Source organism: Columba livia, chromosome 1 (assembly GCF_036013475.1).
Source record: "Columba livia isolate bColLiv1 breed racing homer chromosome 1, bColLiv1.pat.W.v2, whole genome shotgun sequence".
Taxonomy (NCBI): domain Eukaryota; kingdom Metazoa; phylum Chordata; class Aves; order Columbiformes; family Columbidae; genus Columba; species Columba livia.
This window is the reverse complement of record NC_088602.1, coordinates 6,248,270-6,270,864: the sequence shown is the minus strand read 5'-3', so window position 1 is coordinate 6,270,864 and position 22,595 is coordinate 6,248,270. Positions and strand designations below refer to the sequence as shown.

At 36.6% G+C, this 22,595-nt stretch overlaps 1 protein-coding gene across 1 annotated transcript in view; it reads left to right on the top strand.

The window, feature by feature from the left end:
• TENM4 (teneurin transmembrane protein 4) overlaps positions 1 to 22,595 on the top strand; it is a 1,656,871-nt gene that overhangs the window by 670,708 nt on the left and 963,568 nt on the right. Inside the window, exon 5 of the mRNA XM_065029145.1 lies at positions 14,136 to 14,210. The gene's annotated coding sequence lies outside the window, so the exon portion shown is untranslated. The remainder of the gene's footprint in view (positions 1 to 14,135; positions 14,211 to 22,595) is intronic.

The window sequence follows — 22,595 nt, the reverse complement described above, 5'->3', positions numbered from 1 at the left end:
TAATAATGGATCCTAAAAGCTGGTATACAACAGATGTAATTAAGTGCCACATCAGTAAATGTTTTATGATTTTGTTGAATCAGAACCCTTTCTGGGTGCTGGGGAGAGATGAGAGGGGTGACAAAGTGGATTTACACATTTACACAACTGTGAGCCTACCTATTGAGAGCACAGCTTACCAGCACTCATTTTGTTTTTCTGTCCATCACTTACTTCTGAAACCATTTCAGCTGATCTCAGACCCTGGGATAGCTTACTCAGATCATAGGCATTTTCAGAATACACATCTACAAAATTCTTTTGAATAAAACATTGATCACCAACCAATAGATCTGCCATGGGACTAGACTTTACATCAGGAACTATAAAACAGAGAATGCACATTTCTCTGAAAGCCATTGGAAGCCAAGGTACTAGCTTTAACCTACAAAAACTCAGACAGGTCAAGAATAACTAATAAATCATCTCTTCTTCTGTCATGACAAACTTGAAGGAGGAATACAGGTTAGAACTTCTACAGTGTGGGAAAAAAACAAAAAAAAAAAGAAAGATTGAATAGATGACAGGCATTTTCTATGAAGTGTTTCAGCAAGAATACTTGCTTTTCCAGCCTGCATTTGTTAACCAGCTAGACATCTCTTTATTTATTTATTTATTTTTCTTTTTTCCTTGATCTTTTAAGGCTGTGGAGATCTTGTAGTCCTTTGCTGTTATAATTTTTCATTTGGGGAATACATGCTCACAGCACAAGACAGATGCTGGTAATCTAAGGTATTTGTATCAATGTGTTCCTCTGGCTGTGCAAAAGACTCCCCAGTGGCAATAGGTAAACCCAGAGCTTGAGTCTATTGGAAGTAACTTGCCCTTGTTCCATTGCTGGCTCCATGCAGATGTTGCGAGGAGCCCAGGAAGAGCCAGTCACAGGATAGGGTTTTACCTGAAGCCATAAAGTGATGAGCAGGTGTGAAACAAAACACAAGCAGAGAAAGAAAAAGACCTTTCCCTGTATTCTGTTCTGCACAGACACACCTATCTCTGCTGCAAAGCTTGCTTCTTCAAGTAAACATATTGACTTCTACATCACCTTGTCACCCCATCTGTCCCTCTTGTCTGTCTGATCAGGTGCTTCATCCTTTCAAAATCCTACTCCATGAGCCCTCTAGGGCAGTAACTGCCCTTGTCTCCTTTGCTCATACACACACTTGCACAGTGGGGCCTTAAAGTGTGATACTAATTTCCAGGTGCTAAGAGAATAATAATAAAGAGCATTAAAAGCTGTAGCAGCTGCAGTAAAACATGGATTTATATGGGTTAGCTTGATGCACAGCTAACAAATCATTTAAGCTTTTAAATATATATATATAAATAAATAGCAACCATAAATAAGATGAAACTGCAGCTGGGAGAGAACTCTTATGGGTGTTAATTCATTCTTTCCCCCACTTATCTTCCTCCTGCATAAGGGATAAGAATAGGTTTGCGTTGCAAATTCCAGGCAGTCTATCTCTTCTCAATGACAGTTTTGCTATAATTCTTCTAATTTCAAGCTCCTGCTTGAAAAGGTAACAGTAAACAGCATCCAGGTAATTTTTGCAGTCATCGGCAGCTGACTCAGTTGATTCATTTTCACAGTTTTAAGTTGTTATGTGCATAGTCAATCCTCTTGGAAAAAGGCTGCTTCCCCATGTCAAATGGCTTGTGCAAACACCAAATCCTGATTTTAAAATAAGCATAAAAGCTAAGGTTTTGAGGGTCCTCATCATCGCTCCATCCCAGTTCTCAGGAGGGATTTATATGCCATTGATAAAATCTTCCCTTCAAGAGTTTTTACAATGGTTGTTATACCAAAAATAGATGAACACAAAAAAAGGAAGATCTAGAATAGTTCCTTTTTTTGAAAATCACATGTATATTGGTCATCAAAAGTTTTTGAGCTAAGGAATGATAGCACTCAAAGAGCTGACCTGTGATAAGTAATAGAAGTAGTTGTGACTCACTCATTTGGTATGGTAAACCATGGGCCACTGTTAGTCATGTCAGCTCACACAGTTTGCTCCTTGCTATTTTTATCAGTATTAGTCAACAGAAATTTCCTTCACAAGAGTCAACAAATACTAGTTTGTAAAGCATATTTACATTTTGAAGACTCTTGGGTCAACCCAGTATCATTATACATCTGCTGAGTTTGTTCAAATTCCAAAAATGGCAACTAGAACTTATGAAATCAGTGTAATCCCTGAAAGAGCTGAGACTGTTTAGTCTAGAGATGAGATGACTGAAGGAAGACAGGATAATCATCCCCAAATATGCAAAAGGGACCTTCAAAGGGAGAAGTATAAAACATTCTCTTTTTCCTCATCAAATAGAGCAAGAAACAAAGGCTTCAAATTCATCAAAGAGGTTTGGGTGAAACTTCTGGGATAACTTTCTAACAGAAAAGCAAAGCACAGGATTAGGTTTCTTGGCATGATTAGGGAGCTGTGGCATGTCCCCCAGAAAGGTTTACAGAAAGACCCAAAATATGGATTGGGAAAGGGTTTTTTTTTTGCATTGTTTATGTACGTTATCAAAGAAGAATTTATCAACATCCTTTTTTCACACTATTTTCTACTAAGCTCTACTTTTATCAGTTATTCACAGGGACAGAATTTCCATACCTTGTTTCCCAATATCAGTGATGTTGATGAATTTGACTGTTTTTAAAGAAGCACATTTTTGCTAAACTTTCTGCCGATGGCTCTATGACATGAGACATAAACTGGTCATAACCAAAAATCATCTTTTCGCTTGTAAACTAATAGCCTGTTTACAGAAATCACAGCACACCTGCCTTTAGGTATTCTGAAAACTGACCCAACAATACTTTCAACAATGAATGCTGGGTACATAGCTGTGTTTGTACTGGAGAACAGAAAAAATACAGCCATAGTTTTGATAATTTTTTAATTGCTATTGCTACTGTTCCTTCATATAATTTTGTGCAATTTCTGTGGGTTTTTTGCTTTGTTTTTTTTTTTTTTGGATAAAATTCAGATGCAGGAGCTTCAAGAGAAAAGTGGTAAAGAAGTGTTTTAAGGTAACTGGACTTTCTGATATCTAGTATTTTCTTTGCTAGAATCACAGCCCTGCTGTTCACAACAATGGCAACTTTCTCATGCTCTGGTTGTGATGCCCATACTGACATCTGCTGACATTACATTGTTGACAGATATGCTGCATGAGGGCAGGAGAGCCTGGCCCCTGGGAATGGAATCCACGGGAACACCTTTTTGTCAAGATATTTTATATGCACTTAAAGCTGTAAGCTCTATGAAATCTCCTCTGCTGTTCTTTAAATTGTGGGTTCTCAGGCCTTTGAAAATAAGGGTGGTCTTGCATGACAACCCTTTGAAAGGAAATTCACTTATGTAGATTAATTTGCATTTTAAATAAGGGTGTAGGAGGTTATAATTAAACAAGGAATTCTTAGTAAAAATTGTCCCTTCTCACAGTGCCTGAACAACTTCTTCCTAATATCTGACTTCCGTGTTACCAATCCCTCCCTCCCTTTGACTCCCCTGTGAAAATAAACAAAACCAGCAGTGTTTCCTTGACCTGATAAATGTGCAGGTTAAACTGTGTGGCTTAGACTGTGGCAAATACATTGAAAGTAAAAAATAAGTTAAATTACAATCCAATTTATTTATTGCTCTGTGCCTGCATCTATCCTTTTACTTTTTCATCCCTGTTTAGCTGCATTATAATAACCTTGGTTTGGGAACCTGCTGCTGTATTATCGTGTCACTCTAACGCGGTTTGTGGTGTTTAGGTAGATTACAAACCTAACTGGAAAATGATTCACATTTTCCTGGGAGGGAATTTCATCTTCTTACTTTAGAAGTTATTTTAAAATGAATGTAACAAATGGTAACATCTATGAGAAAATCAAGTGAGCATTTGCAAAACCAGGCATCTTTTGACAAAAATTTTAAGGTTTCTTGCAATATTTTTAATTAAATAAATCCATCCCTCAAAATGAAACTTGAAAAGCAGATGCTTTATGCTAGAAGTGACCCTGAAACAACAACAAGTTTAGCTTGTTTGGGAGTTTTAAAAGTGTCATTAAGTGCGTGTTTCTTGATATTGATGCTAGATTATGTGGAAAGCAATACAATGAGAAGTAGTTACAGTGTACTTCAGGCTAAGAAATTGTAACATAGCTGTAACATTCTTACTTTTATCCAACCTGTTATGTGTTGGATAATTAATAGAAACTATTAAATATTTTGCAACTACTTCAAAATTTCAGAAATTTAAATTATGAACTTTCATCAAAAGATTAAGTACTTTCCTCTTAATAAGAGACTATTTGGCCTTATTCTGTGGTAAGTCATGCTTGGAGTATTGAATTCTGATTTGTTTAACAAGGGTCAGACAATTCATTTTCTCTCAAGATGGTAAAACATATACAAAGTCATTTTTGGTTGCAATTCTCTTCCATAATTTTGCTCTGCATTTTTTTTTTTTTTAGTGGAATGCTCATTGAAAATGAAACCATTAAATGTAGTGTAAACATTTCTGAATTGAGATGTTAACATTTAAAAATTGCCTCATTTCTCTTTAATGTGTTTTGCTGTTTTTCTTGCCTAATTATCATTCTTTTCAATATTTATGTTAACATGACCTTTCTCTGACTGAATGGCTGTAACTGCTTCTTGAGTACTTATAGTATCATGATTTTTAAATTAAATTATGTTGTTGTGGAAGAGATTGAAATGTAGTTCACAGAATAGCAGGGAAAGGAAGAAGTTTCTGATAGTCTCAGAATATGAAAATAGTAATAATGTTTATTGGTTCACCTTTCTAATCAACGCAATTGTACCAGCGGAAGTCGGACGTAGTTTCCTGTTCTTGATTAAAAACATTCCAGTAAATTTAATGCTGGTCAAAATTCTCAGATTAACTAGATGTGAAAGATTGTTTAATGTTGTAAAATGTTTATTACTTTTATTTATTATGTTTCCATCTAGCTGACAGAATTAAAGTTACACCACAGATTCTGTTTGCCCATGGGAACAAATCACAGGAACATAAGCAGTAAGATTTGGCTCCACATCTTGAATTTTCAGGTTAATGTTATTCCACAACTAAAACCCACTCTTTTGAAATCTGTGAGGTCTAAGGCTGCAGCATATGTAATAATAAGCAAATGCAGAATTTTCTTCTAAACACTGGGAGATGTTTACTTTGATTTTCTGCGTATCTTTCAGAGTATGTGTTCATTTTGTCTAGAATTTAAGACAAGGACCAGATGATCAGCTTGATTTCACCATGAAACCTTTTCTTGTATACCCAGTTTTCCAAATGTTTTCTTCCTTCACCCAGAAAAGAAGACAACTACCCCCAGTCTTTCCATTCTTCTTCATTTGGAGATAACAGTGAGTGAGAACAGGATGAGCTGAAAGATGGGAACAACATACATAAAGGAAGAAAGAGGGAAGAAAATAAGCAAATGAAAATAAAATCAAATTAAATCCAGGTCTTTAAGATTTTAATTTAACTTTTTAAAATTTAAAGGTGTGATCAAATTAAAGAGAAAGTAGGACTGAAGGAAAACAATGGATGTCAAAAAGCTGCCTAGAAAAGGGACATTAGAAAACAATGAACAGAAATGGCTCCTGAGGAACAGCAAAGGGAAAGTCATGTAAACTTTAACAGAAACAATCACTAATTAACAAAATTTTGATGTAAGCGTATCACTCTTTGAAACTATTTGACTTCAGAATGACAAACAGAAATAACAGATTTGGTAGCTAGCATAGTTAACTGGTTCAAACTTTGTCCACAAGTGTCCCATATAACAAAGACGAATCCAAAGAGATGCTAAACCTTCTGACAGCTCTTCTGTCCTCAAGGGCTGGGGAACTGGGTGTGTTCTGAAATTATACTTTCTGCAGAGCTTGCTTGGACTGAGTCCCTTGGTGGAATTGAGGATGAGTTTTTTGCCCTCTGTACAAAATACACACACTTTCCTGCTGGTTCACTCACTGTTCCTTTTTGAGAAGTTAGTGAACTGCTAGGGGACTCTTAGAGAACTATTAGGGAACTGTTTGCAAAGGTCCATGCATAAGCGAGAGGGAACAGTATCTTCAGGCAAGTTGATATAATCATATGAATGATGTGACCTACTTGATGTTCCAGAGTATCAGCATAAAACAAACAAACAAACAGACAAACAAACGAAAAACAACCAGTGAACTTGTCTTGGCCAGCAGGTCTCTTACTATCTTGGGTCAGTAGCACTAATAACGGTTCTCCACCTTTTTGTCCTGTTCTTCAGGCTTCACCAGGTAAACACTAAACACACTTGTTTTTCCTAGAGGATGTTAGAACATCCTTAGAAGGGCTAGTAAAACAGGGGTTTTCAGTTTGGCGCCTTACATGCTGGTAGGTGAGAAGCTGGAGTTAAACAAGGCAGGGTTATGGCCACGAGCCTTGGAAAAAACAGCACAAAAAGGGAAGAAAAAAATAAAAGAAAAAGAGAGAATGCAATCATATTTTTTTATTGGAAAAGATGTCAAACTGTCATGTTAGTCCCTACTGAGGCTCTGAGTGCTAGCGGTTGCCAGGGTAACTGTTGTGCCAAGCCTCAGCACTTATGTATTTTTTCCATTGATAATTGCTAATGTGAACAAGTGCTGGCTTGCACTTTACACCTGCCTGGCTTGTAAGTCTACCTTAATTGGATGTGCCAAGATTGAGGAAAAAGTAATCTACCCTTTCCAGACAAGTGACAGGTAGATGAAGTGTTGCTTAGGCCTTTACAGTAACAATTTTGCTGACAGAATGACTACGAATTGTCTTCCCTCAGTGCACATATATTGCCTTTGTTTATGGAATTGAGAGTTTAAGCTTCAAGGTTCATTATAGGAAATTATGCTATAAAGTTATTTGGGAACATCTTAGTGCTGCCAGGTAAAAATCTACTTTTACCCCTAGAGTTCAGAGTGTTTCATTTTATATGCATATATGAAACCAGGATTCCAAAGTGATGGAGAGAAATGAGGAAAAAGCAAAAAAATATTACTATGTATGTATTTCTACATTTTTAAATGGTTACATAAATGCTCCTAAGGAACAACTCCAATGAATGAATAAGGAAGAGATTTTTAAAAATCGTTGTGCTTTTAGTTTGTCCCACTATCTCAGAAGTGATGTGGGACTTTGGAGTAGTCATTTTTAGGGTGTCCCACTCAAGTTATATTGAAGATTGAAAGGGAACAGCAACATCCCAAAACTCTCTAAGAAATAATTCCCCCTAAAAAAATCATGCTGAAAGTCAAAGAACCCAGAGACTCTTAATCACTTAATATTTTGTTCAAGATCACCATTTTCTTAATTAAATTAACTCCATAACTTTTTCAGGCTGCCTTACAAATTTCTATTAACAGAGTCTAATTCACAACTAAGCTGTACAAGACTGCCCCAAAAGCTGTAGAAAAGTTATTATAGGACTTTTTTTTTTGATCTTTTTCTGGTCATGGGGAGATTACAGTTTCTATGCTCAGTATTTATTTGCTTTTCAGAGCTGTGTCAAGCCTGCCATGCTCCACTGCTGACTGTATTCACTGTGTGGAACTCTGCATTTCTTTGATGTTGATTTCCCAGTGCACTTAAATGAAGTTTCCTGAAACTAATATGCCAAGGTGAATTAATATATGAATAATACATAGTGCTTATTTTAACACCTTTCATCAGAAGACCTCAAAGAACAGCACAAAGGATAGCAGGAGGGTTGCCTTAGACCCATTCTATGAAGTAAGAAGTTGAGGTGCAGTAATGTTGTGCTCATTCCCTAACATTGCACCATCAGTGAGGGCAGAAATGGGAAAAAAACATCCTGCTTGGCCCAAAAATTATTCTAAGATCTAGACAGCATCAGATGTATCAGTAATTCTGATTGTGTAACCTGTGTTCATTTTGAGTAATAACAAAGGTTTCATATGTGCCTGTTCACTTTTGTGGGACTGACCGGGTATTAAAAGGTTGAAATGTAAAGCAGGACAGTGCTGGCCTGTACTAATCGTCAGCCTGCTTGGCAAGATAGTAGTATTAAAAGTGAAATTAGTGAAATCCAAAGCCTGATCTGCTGCCCTCAATAAAACACTATGAACATTAGATAGTGGTTTCATGTCCAGAAACACTATGGCCTCATAGTAATGTTATTTTTGTTAAGATATTCAGATGAAGAGCATAAATGATGGAAGTTGCTGAAACTGCACAGGAGAGCAGGGGATTTTAAACACCTTAGTTAGGATGCTTTGTCACGAAGGCAACCCACAGGTCAATTTAAGGGACAACAAGGTCCAAAACAACTTTTATTAGACCGGCGAGGAACAGGGTTTAGCACTCCAAAAGTGACTTAAATACAGGTTCGGATATCAGTTGAGGAAGATTATTTGAGGGGCAGCCATTGATATAACCAACAGGCGGTCCACAATGTGCATGCACGTGGCTTCACCAAAACAATGCCGGAGCCGTCCCTGAGTCCTGGAGGAATACACACTTGCCTGAACACAGTGCGGGATTATGTTTAAAGAGATACACGTACTCGTAGTGAGTACAGAAAGTGTGCGCTCGCGATTCTACGAGAGTAAATTTATAATACTCTGGCAGTCCTGCGAGAGTTATTTTACACGTGCAAATGTGCACGGAATCCTACACGTGCTTATGTGGAAGCACGGGAGGAAAATACACTCGCGATTGTGCGAGGGGCTCTCGGCGGCCACTCGCGATTGTGCGATGAAATAAAGTACTTGTGCAAATGTGCACGGAAAGAAAATACACCCGCGATTCTGCGAGGATTAATTTTACACGCGCTTATATGGAGCACGGAAAGTTATACGTGCATATGTGCACGAAAGTATAAATATACTCGCAGTCCTGCGAGAAGTTTTACTTACACCCGTGGCGGCAAGGCAAGCGGAGTCTCCATCCCAGGGAGGGGGCTCTCCTGGCGGCAGTGGCTGAGCTCGTACTCCGAGAGACCCCCACACAAAATGGGGCTTGGGTCTCGACGAGAGTCCCGTTTTTATCTGGCTGATCAGATCTGACTGTAGGCACTCTAGAAGCTTCTCTGCACCCCCACACTGTCTGTGGGTGCCCCTGAAGCCTCCAAACATCCCCCACACTGGGCGCGGCTCAGTGTGCCTGGCACTCCCTTCTGCTAATGTCCCAGGAGCCAGGGTGCTCTGGGCCAAACAAAAGAAGCTGTTAGCCTCAAGTATCAGAGAAAGGGGGAGATGTGCCATACTGAAGGAGGGAGGGGGGTTGCATTCTGCCACATGCTTCTAATCCATGCTTTCAGTGATATTAATTTACTTATGTAACTCCTCCATGAGACAGACTCATGGGGCTAAATTCTGTCTCACATTCCTGCCTGGTCACACTGTCATAGAGATGAGAGAATTTGGAAATACACAGAAGTAAATGAAAGTGGCATGTGGTTCCTAAAGTTGATAAACCCCAACCTGTAATGAAGCATTAGCTGGATGAGCATTTATTAGTAGCTGCTGTATGCAGAAGTGTGTGATTTCATGCTGTTGGTTAGTAATGCTGATCAAGGTTTAAGAGTCTATCAAAGTTTCCCAAGGTATGCAGTAGAGTTTTTCTCTATCATGCTTTCCAATATCATCAGAAAGAAATTTGATTCACTTTTCAGTGAAAAAATTGACCTAGATTTTCAGCTTCACCACTGAGGTACTTATAGAAGCATCTGTAATGGAGTTTATCCGCTAATGATTGTGACTCAACTAGAGCAGGAAGAGTATAATGTAGTGGAGAACTGCAGTGCAATAGCAAATGTTGACCTGACTATGAAGAAAAAGAAATTGCAAAAAAAAAAGTTTAGTAAATAGATTAATTTTTTTTAGTTTACACAACAGTCAAATAAAAAGTTATTATCTTTTAAAATTGGCATTATGGGCAAAATTGTGTCGGCTGTTCTAGAGTGATCTGCTTTAATTTTATTTTATAGCCTATCAACCTGAAAACATTGTAGCAGAGATAACAGAAAAAGAGATGGGCTCTGACTTCAACATATGGCTTAGAAAGAAAGTTGCTTCCTAGAGGTGTAAGATCCGTTCAACTTTCCAAAGAGAATTAGAGAAAAAAAAAAAAAAGGGAAAGCAAACTAGGAAAATATACTTCTTACAAGAACTGCTATTGCCTGGGGCAGGTATTTGCTATTTATCCAATATAATGATGCAGAAAATGGCATTTTGAATGTCTTTCAGGCTCTTCTTGTAGCTAGTTGGACGAATTTTCCTACATAACTGAGGCTTACAGGGAAAGAACCTGTAATATTTTTTGAAGTATTTTCCTCTGTAATACCAAGAAAACTTGTCACTGCTTTTTGTTAAATAAACATTTCTGAGCATGGAGTCACAGTGATGTACTGGCAGCTGATGAGAAGATAGGATATTCCCCCTGTAACACGTTAAGTCATATAGTCAGGAAGGTTCATCAGCCAGGGCTGCAGCCAGTGAGCAACCTAGGGTAGACACCCCCTGGCCCTGTGCGATGCTGGAGCTTCTGTATTGCACCAAGACCTCATGGCAGGCACAATTTGTTTGAAAGTTAATCACAGGAATCAACTGTGTTGAGAAAGCGTGATCTGGGAGTCCTCGAAAGGGATCATCAAATGAAAACCTCACACATACAACACGAAACATGACACATTAGTTTTTCCCGTTTTCTTGAAAGTGTATGTTACAGGGCTCATGAAATCGGATAGGTACTGCAGTGTGTTGAGTGACAACCATGTAATCTATGATTTGTAAAACTCAATATAAGGTAAAGCAATTAATAGATTTTCCTGTTGTACAAAGAAAGTTAAAAACATGTCAGTAAAATCATTTAATGCCTTACAAGAAGTTTACCTGGGGGAAGGAGAGGAATGACCAAAGTTCAGTTTTCTTAGTCCAGTCCCACCATGAATTCCCTGGTAATCACTCCTTACTACACGACAAGGAGCCTCACCAAGGAAAGGGTTACATTGACAGGGGGACCAGAAGAAGAAGCAAGGTGGTTAGAATGAGATCAGAGGTGAATACAGGTGTTTGGTGGGTAATTAAATTCAGCACCTTACATAGCCTTTTTTCCCCGTGAAGATAGAGTTTTTCTGGCATGCTTGTTCTTATATAGTTAAAGTGTGAAAGCAAATTCTTGGAAAGACTATCTTGTGTTTCAGGGAGGACTCCATTGTTGCAGGTACAATAATAAGTCTGAACAGCAGTTTTAAAGCTACTATATTTATGTATTTGTGTGTTTTCTCAGTTGCTTTCATGTTTGTTTTTATTTTCTTTTTATTTTTCATCTTTTTCTGCTCCAAATCCAGGTCAAGAATTTAATTTTCTCTGAGTTAAGCAACATCATTCTCCCCTAAAATGCTCATCAATTACAAGTGCCCATTTAAGTATTGTTAGACTTCAGAGCTTTCCACTAATTTGTATTAAACTGTTGCACAGTCATGTAGTCTCTGCAGCTTAAAAAAAAAGGTCAACTTTTAAGAGCAAGTCAAAAGAGAAAAGCACTGTCAGAGTAGTAGAATTAGAGAGAAAAAAATGGTATAAATTAAAGAAAGAAAAAAAACCCTAGATTTCATAAGTCATTTTCAACCAGTTCTTTTCAACCAGAGTAGTTTCACTGAAAAATAAAAATAAAAATAATAAAAAAAATCTGTTTCCTTTAAGTGCAAACTTCAGTTACTTTGGCTTAAAAAATCACACCTTTCTCTTAGCTCAGCCCCTGTAACTGCCAGAATGTTCACATGTAGCTATACTGAATACAAGGTCAAGCAGCTTTAGTTAAAACAACTTCTCTTTCGTTTGAAGTTTTACATTAACCTGCAAGTAGAGTAGAGTTGAAAATCATGCAGACAGGAATTCATAACAATTCAACTGATACGCTGTAACTCATTAAATCATTATAACTCTATCACATCCATAAGAGTTTGTTCTTAACCTTGTTCTTGTGTAGGATTTGTGTTAGGGCAAGATAAATAATACATTTTATTGAGATGGTTTTCTTGCTTACACATTTTCCTAAATGTAACATTGCATTTTTTCAGGTAATGAATAAAAATGAAAGTCAGTAACGATGTAAATACCAGTAGGAGGAAACTGGGGCCAAATTCCCTCAAGAAAGAGGGTTTGTATGGGGATGTATTGGGATGCACTATGTATTAGTAGCATCTTAGCATGTGACTGTATCAGGGCTTCTCTTTATTTGAGCTTACTCAGTCAACCCTGATCTCCATGCTACTAATTTGAGGGAGAAGTAATCACTTGACACAGTCATGATTCATGTATGTAGTGTAAATATGAAGAATACAGGATAAAATCTTAAATAAGTAAAATTTTGATGACATAAATGCATGAACTATGAAGAGGAAAAAAATGTGCCATTTTTTGTGTAGAGAGAAGACTATTTTTCCAGATGCATCCTCTCTTTTGGTTCATGCTTTTTACTTCCATCACCTTCCTATGAAAGGCAAAGGCAACACCTAGGCTTGCTCCTTTATGTGTGAAGGACAATCCACAGAACTTCAGTGACAAATATTGCCACTGTAAATTGCAGCTTCTGGGTTTTTTGGTTGTTGTTTTGTTTTTCCAAGCAGTTTGTCATTTTATTTTATTTTATTTTATTTATTTTTTTCTGTCACTGCTGGGTTTTAATAGCTTACTGCTTAAAGTATAACAGCTGGGAAACAGGGACAAAACAAGCAGAGGCCCAGTACCTGCAGAATTCTCCTTCACCTGTGATTTTATTCTGTGTGACCAGCATTGCTATTACAGTGGTGACTGAGCTTAAACTGCTGAGAAGACTTGGTTGCTTTTAGATAAGCACTAAAGCTCAGGCACTGGGATGGTTAGGTTTGAGGCTAAATCCCAGATTAGATTAAGGTTCAGAAGCATAAAAGTCTTCAGTTTCAGCCTCAAAAGACAGCAGTATCTGGTGATCAGATAACCTAGTATCATTTCTGGGACTTTTTAGGAAAGTAAGAGTTCTTGTCATTTTGAATCCACAAATAACCAAAACTAAAGGACCAAGTTCTCCTCTAAGAATTCCTGGGAAAGCAGCAAATAATATTCTGCTCTACAAAAGGAAAAATTATCCACATATTTAATACAGTCAGCCAGAATATAGGCAGAACAATTAAAAACACAGGAATCTGTAGGCAGGTGAGTTTATTGTGCTCATCACCTCTGTGGACCTAGAGCCGGCAATTGATTACTCATTGATTTACTTCTGTTCAGCAGAAAAAGAAGCCGGAAGATTATCCATGTTCCATGCTCCTTTGCACTTGTCTATATTGTCAAACAGACCTGGGAAAATGATAAATCAGATCTAAAGTTCTCATATAAAGAGCATCTCCTATGTGAATTAAGAGTTTGTGAAGATGCAAGGATAATGGAAGAGTCCTGGCTCAAAGTTAAAAGTTTTGGCTTTATATTCCCATTCCATATCAACATCTTAACTATATATTTATCTATTTATAACTATATGTATATGTGTATAGATGTGTGTGTGTTTTGAATGTATTACATCCTTAGGTGGATGGAGTATCTTTGTTGGCCTGGTGGGAAATGTGATTGATAGGCAAGGTGAATGGTTGTATTTTAAGATGTATGTTTTTATATCTGGATCAGACTTTTGAGTGTATATAACACTAATTCTATGTTTTGCCCAAGGAGTAGGGGCTCACAAACCTTACTACAAGCAAATACATCCATTTGGTTTATAGCATAATAAACTATGTTTAAAGAACATGTGTACTAAATTGTGTAATGTAAATAACAGGTCAGAAAACCTGCAATATGACTCAGTGATATAAAAAGTGACTTTCTAAAAGCTCTTTGAATCAGTGACACAAGAAGAGCCTTCAGTCCTTTTGCATTGCCTTCTCAGTTTAAAACTCATTAAATGTTTCACATGACTATGATCTTCTCATTGCAAATATAATTAAACTTATTTTCCTCTGGCACTGAACAGGACTTCGGCATTACTTTCTAATTCCAGTGCAGTACAAGAGACACAAACTTTCTGAAATTGCAGGCTTTTTTCAATTTTTTTTTTTTTTCTTTTTTTCATAGGATGGATATATTACTTTGCTTTGAAACACAGGATGTTCTCTGCTTCTGGGACATTGGTGAAAAGCAGTAATTAAGGTAAGAAAGAGACAACTTCAAATTTTGTACAATTTCATAGTCTTGCAGCCTCTCATGGCTCGAGAAGTGATGTCTGAAATTCTCTTTCTGTACTTACATATTTATATTTCATTTAGAAACTCAAGTTAGTTTGTTGCGTTTTTAATGCCATAAAGACTTTGTTGTTACACAGCTTATTTAGCTAAAACAGCACCTGTGGGCTTTTCTGGTTTGTTGTTAGAGATGCCATCTTAGATTTAAGTTTTACCAGCCTGTGGGAAGAGATTGCCTTTCTACAGAAAACAAATCTTTTTGTAAAGAAATTCACCTTGCAGGAATTTTAATGCCTGAGGTTCTAAATCTGGATTTCTGAACACTCTGTAGTTGGCATAAAATTTGGAAAAGAGCTATATAAACTAGTATCCTTAGCTTCCACTCCTAGAAAATAAGACTTATGGGATTTACAAGCTTTTGATACTTCTATCCCCAAACAACTAATTTAAAGGCTGATCTCTAGGTTGCATTGTTTTCCACTGAGGTGCATTTTCTTGGATCTGAATAGGTAATGTTCATGTATAGAGATATTGTATACTTGTTTTTGGAGACATGGAGTCACAAACATAAATTTGCAGCATTTTAAAGCGTGCACAAATGCTAACAAAACCCAGCAGGAGCAGATCTAACTATCTCTTGTAAGCACTTTGGTGAATCCTTGCTATAAGCAGCATTGTGAATCAAATCAAATGATTAAATCTAAGATAAGCACAGGACTGATGGGAGTCCAGTACTCAGAAACAAATGGTTTTATCAACCTCTTATGCTTTGTGTGGTGGGATTACCATCAGCATACACAACATGGAGTTAGTCTAGCAGCCTGCTCAGTCTCCTGTATAATTCACCACATCTGTGGTTTGCAATGCACTGGTATGAAAAAAAAAAAATGTAGGAGTGTTGCTTTTCTTTATATGATTGACTAATTTACCAAACAGAAAAACAGATGTTTATTAAACAATTATTATAAAACTGACACAGTGTTCAAATGTCCTAAATAAAATTTTAAGGATCACACTTAAATATGTGTACACAAAATAACAAAAAATCGGTGGTATTTACTGAGCAAAATACATATACAGAGATATGTAAGATGTGACCTAATCTTGACAGATTATTTCTGTCACACACACAACTTGTCTGTTTTCAAGTGAATCTTGTAGATTTAATCTTTTTTCTAGCTGAATTAATGAGAGCTGTGTTTTGTTGGCTACTGTTGTTTGGGATCACCTTCTCCAGATGGAGTTGTCTTGGTCATCATTACTATATTAATCAATGTCCAATCACAAGTTCATTAAGGTTTTGGTTGCAGAATAAAGCAATGAAACTTTTGTGAAAGTTTGGTCAAGAAGCCTGTCATCATTGCTCAATCTATAATCTATTAGAAAACTAAGGTTACATATGTGTAAATAGATTAAAATGTGAGCAATACTACGCACCTTCTATAGAGTCTCTAAGTTGCAATCTGTATTAATAGGATGGCAGAACACATTCTTTACAGAAAGTTGCAGAGGATCAGTTTCTTTTTCATTATTTAATCGCAAATTAAATCCTCAGTAGTGCAAGAGCTAAAGAGTCATGCCCTTTTAAATTCCTATGAGAACAGCCAAAAACCTTCAGCAACGAGCATGTTGCATCTTAAAGATACTCCAAAAACCCAAGCAATGTCAAAACAAACCTGCAGTTTCTTTACCCACTACCACCAAGAGTGCATTTTTGCTGATATATTATGTTATTATGTTTAATTTTGTTGGTCACATTTCATTGCATCTTGAAGTATAATTTAACTTGATTAATGCAATTTGACAGATTATATCCAAGATCTAACCCAAGCATCCCAACATTTGTTAGCAGATGCTGAGAATCTTTTGCTCTTACTGTGTACTTCAAAGCATATACCAACACTTCAGAAGATGTTTCTATATTTCTGTGCGAGAAAAAAATCTTTCATCTAAATCTACAGCTTCTGAATTTTCAGTTCTTAGTAGCGTTGTGATATCTGGTACTTTATATGTAATGTGTGAAACTGGAAATATGGTTTTAAGTGTAAACAGAACAAAGCATTATTCTGCCTTATTTTTATGTTCAGTATAGGACCTTTACATCAATTTACTATCATTTTATTTGACTTATATTGCTAAAATTAAGAATTAAATCCACTGTTTCTAAAACATACCAGTTCATTTTTTTCAAGCAAAATTCAAGTAACTTTTGGCTGTTTCTGTAGACCGAATTTTGCGCGGCAAACATCATGAAAGAGAGAAAAGGCTAAGTTTTCATGCTCATATTTAGAAGGACCCAGAACAAGACCTTCTGGAAGTACAAGAATAAAATAAAATGTGGTTTTAATTGTAGGATAAGAATTGGAACAATTTCATTTTTACAAAAACAAAATCCTCCTTGTTAGCTGTGTGAGCTAGCGAAACATCAGAGATTTAAAAGATGCTGCTTTCAAAGAGTGGTTAGAAAGTAATCTCTGTAAAATGGATGTAACTCCTGGGTTTTAAGCATAGTCCCTGCCTGACCACCTGAAATACCATACAGCAGAATCATGCAAACTGCAGATGATTATTTTCCTAAACCCAGAGCTTAAGTTAGACTTTCCTTTAGAAATAAATTGCTGCTGAATATGGAACAGAATCAGAACTATGGAACTAAAATAACACGATTCCCAAAATAAAAACCATTTCAGACTTTAAACAAAACCTTATTTTATTCTGGTAGAGACTATTTAGAGGCTTTTTAGTGATTAGAAGGCATTCAGCCACAAATGGAAGGAATGTATTCAAGCCTCAATATGTTTTATTGCCAAGCTTCTATAGACCCTGAATCCTAACTGTAAGAATGAATGATGGTATTTTGATTTTTGTTAGAGGCAAGGCAGGAGAACACAGACTTTGTCATACAGACCACACTCAGATGTCACTAAATATAGTACGCATATAAATATATCACTTGATTAAAAAAAAAAAGTAAAAAAAAAGGTTGAAACATAAATGAGGTCTAACTGTACTATTATACCACCAGGTTGTTTGAGACTCTTTGATGGAAGATATAAATGACTTTATTGATACTCCTGCTGGTGAAAGGAACAATAATTTGTTTAATCTCTTTACAAAAATAACAGCAAGGAAATTAAAAAAAAAAAAAAGAAAAAAGAAAAAAAAAAAGGCAAACATGGTTTTGTTTTCTTATTGAACAGAAGTAAACAGTTTTGCATGTAACTGTTAGAAAAACCCTGGATATTTTAATGAAGTTATAGATAGTCTATGTCATTCAGGTACTGTCAGAGGAACAGAAATGTCCTCTTCTGGGAATGTATTGTTTGAATATATCTGTCACTAGATGCCATCTGGTCCCTTACAAAACAAACTGTGTCATACTTCAGAGGTATCTATTAGTAGCTTTTCCTAACAAAGCAGCCACTGACAGAGTGGTATGATATGAAGGAGGAAAGGAACATATTGGATGCAGAGATTATTTAAGGATACCTTTCTCCAAAGGTGGTCTCCTGTAGTTCTCAGAGTTAAATCACCCAAAACCACACCCTGTTAGACATTTGGAGCCCAGTAACAACAAAAGTCGTGTCTTCTGACGGGCTATGTTTTGTCTAAGCCATAAAGCAAGAAAAGAACTTGCCTTAGTGTATATGAAACTATCGAACACAGCTTTGTTTGTTGTACCATAAGTTATCCTTCTGTAATCATTATCTGCTTATCAAGAAAAAGTTATTCTCATGTTCATATTATTTAGGGTCATGTTATGGATTTTTCTTGCCAGATGCAAGGAGTCTCCCCTGAATATAGTTCTTGTGTTAGGGCCAACAACATTTGTGGTCGTTGTGCCTTGTGAAATCAAGCAGCTGCTTTTTCGAAACTTTTTGAAAGGTTAATCATGACCCAAAGGGAATGGCCAGGATACAGAGTCATGGTCTTTCCCACATCAGGTTATGGTGGTGACTCTACATGCTGATAAAATCATGATGACTTGGCAAGGAAAATGTAGATGGAACCATTTTCCATGAGAAAGTACACTGTATTTGAAACCCAGAAGCTTAGAAAAATCATGTTTATTTTGGCTTCAAAATAATTTTAGACATTAAGAGGGGGAATAGAATTTTCTGGGAATTAAAATGTATACAATACTGAATTACACAGAAATCAAAGAAGTTGTTTTGGCAAGAGAAGCGATTCTGATTGAAGTTGAGGTGCTCTTAGCATTCTGTCCATAACAATTTCAACATTATCTCTTCATTTATTCATTATAGTCTAAATTAAGAAAAATACAATTAATCTGTTTGAGCAGAATTTGTTCTGCCTTCAACTCTGTTCAACAATGATTTTACCAATAGAGCTGAAAGTTCAGATTTCCTTTTTCTGTGTTGGTCACAAATGATTCCCTCGCCAGTTAAAGAGGCATCAGGATACCCTATAAGTTGCCCAGTTTTGGAAAACTGGTTTTTGTGTGACTGGTAGCCAGTCTCAACCTAATCACTTTATGGTCTTGTATGAAGAAACTGGCATCCTCAGGCTATTTCTGAAGTGACCAGAGAGAAAGTTCAGGCTTTCAGTGTGTTAAAATACAAGGCAGGACAGTCATTAAAAAGAAAAGCCCCTGCTGAGGCAGATGATGAAGCCAATCCCTTGTTCAGCAGTCCACCAAGCACATTGTAAAGGATTCAAAATTATCTTTATATTTCTTGCTGAATGAAGAGGGACTAGTTATCTGCCACTCAGGGCATGGCAGCCAGCTTCCAACAGGATAAGTAAAGGGTTTGGGGATTTATGATGTGTTTTCTGTTTTGTGTTGTAGGGTTTTTCCTTTTTGTTTGTTTGTTTGTTTGTTTGTTTTTCTGTTCTTCAGTTTGGTGGCTATTATCAGAAATTATTATTTCAGCTACAATAAGGCAATTAATTAGCTACTGGGATTTTAAAACAGAATTAAAACAAGACATTGCCCTGGAAAAACAACATTGTTTATTGGTGGTGTGATAAAATCAGAAAGCATGTCATAGCAACTAGCAGATCACCAGTCCAGCTGCCTGGTTTGTTTATCAGCCTCACAGTAGCAGGTCTATCATTATTTCTTCCACTGCTAAACATCTACACTATGATTTTCTGACAGTATCTAGAATTGGACTTTGTGTCCCAGTTAGTCCTTTCTAGCTTCCTGCATTCATTATGCAGCATTAACATTATAAGTAATATACAATAAAAAATTATCATAATTGGTGTTTTTTACTAGACACATCTCAGCTAAAATATCAGATGACAATATATGCACAATTTCATTGTCTTCCTTGCATTTTGTATGAAATTTTGTATAGATAAGAGACATATGATTGCATTATACCAAAATGTGTTATACTCTCATTTCTTCCATTGTTGTATGTGTAATTCAAAAGCCTGCTTAATGCACTTTCCAAGGGAAATTTTGTTGTACTTTCTTTTCATAGTCTTTGTTCATACCCTGTTTAATTCTAATGATAGCTTTAGTCATATTTTTCTATACTTAAGTAAATATGGAGAATGGCAGTATCAGATCAATGTCTTGAAATCATTATGTGTGCACATATTACAAAAAAAAAAAAAAAGAGGGTAGGAGCTGAAGAGAACAGCTTTTTTACCTTTTTTGTACTTTTTTAAAGTCTCTAAAGTCAATGAAATAAGTTATTGTGGGACAGATGATGAGGTTAGGATATAAAGTCAGCTTTTTCTAGTGCTTATATATCCTGTTTTCCTGACAAGGATTTGTGTATTTTAATTATATGATTTCATTGTATGATTATCAAGTGATGCCAGTATTTTCATGGTGGGGTTGGTAAATTATTGCTGTGATAGAGTCAAGCAGGATAACTGAGTGTCTAACTTCTGGGACTTTATTGAGCTGTGGGGCAAATAATACCAGTTCGTGCCTCTGAATTCTAGCAGCATACGAGTATAACAATATTTAACAAATATTGCTGCTACTTGGCAAATGAAGCCCTGCTTGATATAATTTCAATTTTGGTAAAAAGTTATTAGAATGTACTGAATCTTCTGCTATGAAAGAGAAAATACTTGAAGGTCGCTAATGCCTGATAGAAAATCAGGTTTCCAAGACCTGTTTATTTTCTTGTGTCTCTGTGATGTGACAGGGGAAGGTGATGACTGCAGTTAAAGGAACACATCAGTTACAGTGCCTTTCGTAAATATAGTTTGTGTGGCAATAATATCTTATCTGCCTGCTTTTTCCTCTCTTCAAAGAGCAGCTGCTTCATGAGTTTCTGATTTTCAGATTTCTTTATTCTTTAAAATACTTACATGATAGCAAAGAGGACCTATAACTTCACTCTGACAGATGGAGTGTTTCAGGGGGAGTTGCTTACTCCAAAGCAAGGTATTCCAAAGGTATTTTCAAGATAGGTAAAAGTACAAGCTCAGCTTGTACTTTCTATGAATTTTTTTAGGTGGAAACATTAAAAATGCATCGTAGTCTCCAGTGAGCTTTCTCCTACTCTTTTCTTTTTAATTTTTGTGGAGTATTACCATTAAAACCTCATTATGTGAATATGATGCCAAAGCTGCTAGCTCAAACTGCATCATGGGCTCCCCTGTGCACCAACACCTGATGTGCTGTTTGTTGGCACCCACCAAATCCTCACTGCTGTTACAGATGCACCTAGCGTTCGAACAAAATTCCAAAGATTTGCTAACCTAAGTTTTTATTAAATGACAGTTTAAATGATTTACACAGATTACTTAATCCACTAGTGCTCAGAGAGATTTTTTTATTATTATTCTAGTTTGTGATGTTATTTTAATTATGTTATCATGCTATTGTTTGATTTATGATTTTTCCTACACAAGTACCTGCTTGAACTGTTCACTCTTGACATCTTCAGTATCTATCAATGAAAGTGTTAAAGAATAGTTTCCTTAATTATAATTAACTAAGATTACACATCACATTTACACTGTTGTGCTTTGTGTCCCGGAACATGGAATTTCTTCGTAATCAAAACCATTCACAGTGTTACAAGGGTACTAATATGTGCTAAATATAATAACAATGCTTGGCAGGGAAGAGTTCGGACACCCTCATAGATTTTGGGCTGGCTAAATTACACTTTGTCGGACAACTTCCAGGCTGTGTTGGGAAATTAGGACAGCTAAGGATCGTTACCTGCATGCACTTCGGATGCAGGAGGGCAACTAGGTCTAGGTTGTAGCATGGAGGGTGTTGGTCTCTTCTCCCAAGTGGCAAGTGATAGGACAAGAGGAAATGGCCTCAAGTTGTGCCAGGGAAGGTTTAGATTGGATTTCAGGAAAAAAATTATTCACGGAAAGGCTTGTCAGGCAGTGGAACAGGCTGCCCAGGAAAGTCGTGGAGTCACCATCCCTGGAAATCATTAAAAGGCATTTAGACAAGGTTCTTAGGGACATGGTTTAGTGCTAGAGTTAGGTTATGGTTGGACTTAATGTTCCTGAGATTCTCTTCCAACTGAAATGATTCTATGATTCTATGTTACCAGTGTAGACATTCATGGCCCTGGTGCCCATGCTTGCTCTTCGATGCAATGACACATGGCAGAGCCCTTCAGGACTCAGATGTCTGTGTTACAATTTCTCTAGTTAGCCTGGACCCTAAATTTAGAGGTACAATACCATCTTCTTCTGAAGTCCCTGGAGAATTGCATTGTCAACTATCTTGGAAGGAGACCAGTTTTAGGACTCACCACAACCATGCCAAAAACTTCCTTGGTGTGATCAGAATCAGCAATATCGCTTCACAGAGGTGAAAAGAATATTTAGCCCAAAACACTGAAAATAAATATAATTATTGCATGAATTAAATATAAACTAACTCTAAAACTTCTTACTGCTCCAACATTTAATCAAGTTTCTGAAGGCACCTTGTAGGATTCATTACTTTCTCTAGGAATAGCAAGCTCTGAAGAGGTTTTGTCTCTCTTTTCCCTGATGCTACTATTACTTGTATCAAGAAAAACTGCTTAAAGGAGTTTGTCTCCTCTGTAGTGTAAAATAGTTCCACCTAGTTATGCAGCTGTCCATCATTCTCTGTAATTGGGTGTCAGTTCACAAGAGACAGTGGATGGCTGTGTCAAACCACTATTTCTCTAAAATTACAATATTATTATTATTTCTATTGTTTATTTAATTATATTTCATTAGAATATTTTTGCCTTTAGGTTTCAGTCTTCCTTCTTTTGCTCACAGCTTTGTTAGCCCAAGTGATATGTATTTTTTATGAACTATGTGTTATGAGAAATAATGCATAATTTATAAAGTAAAGCCTTTTAGCATTCATGTTTAATGTGCTACAACTTTTGCATGCTGTCTACATATGACATAC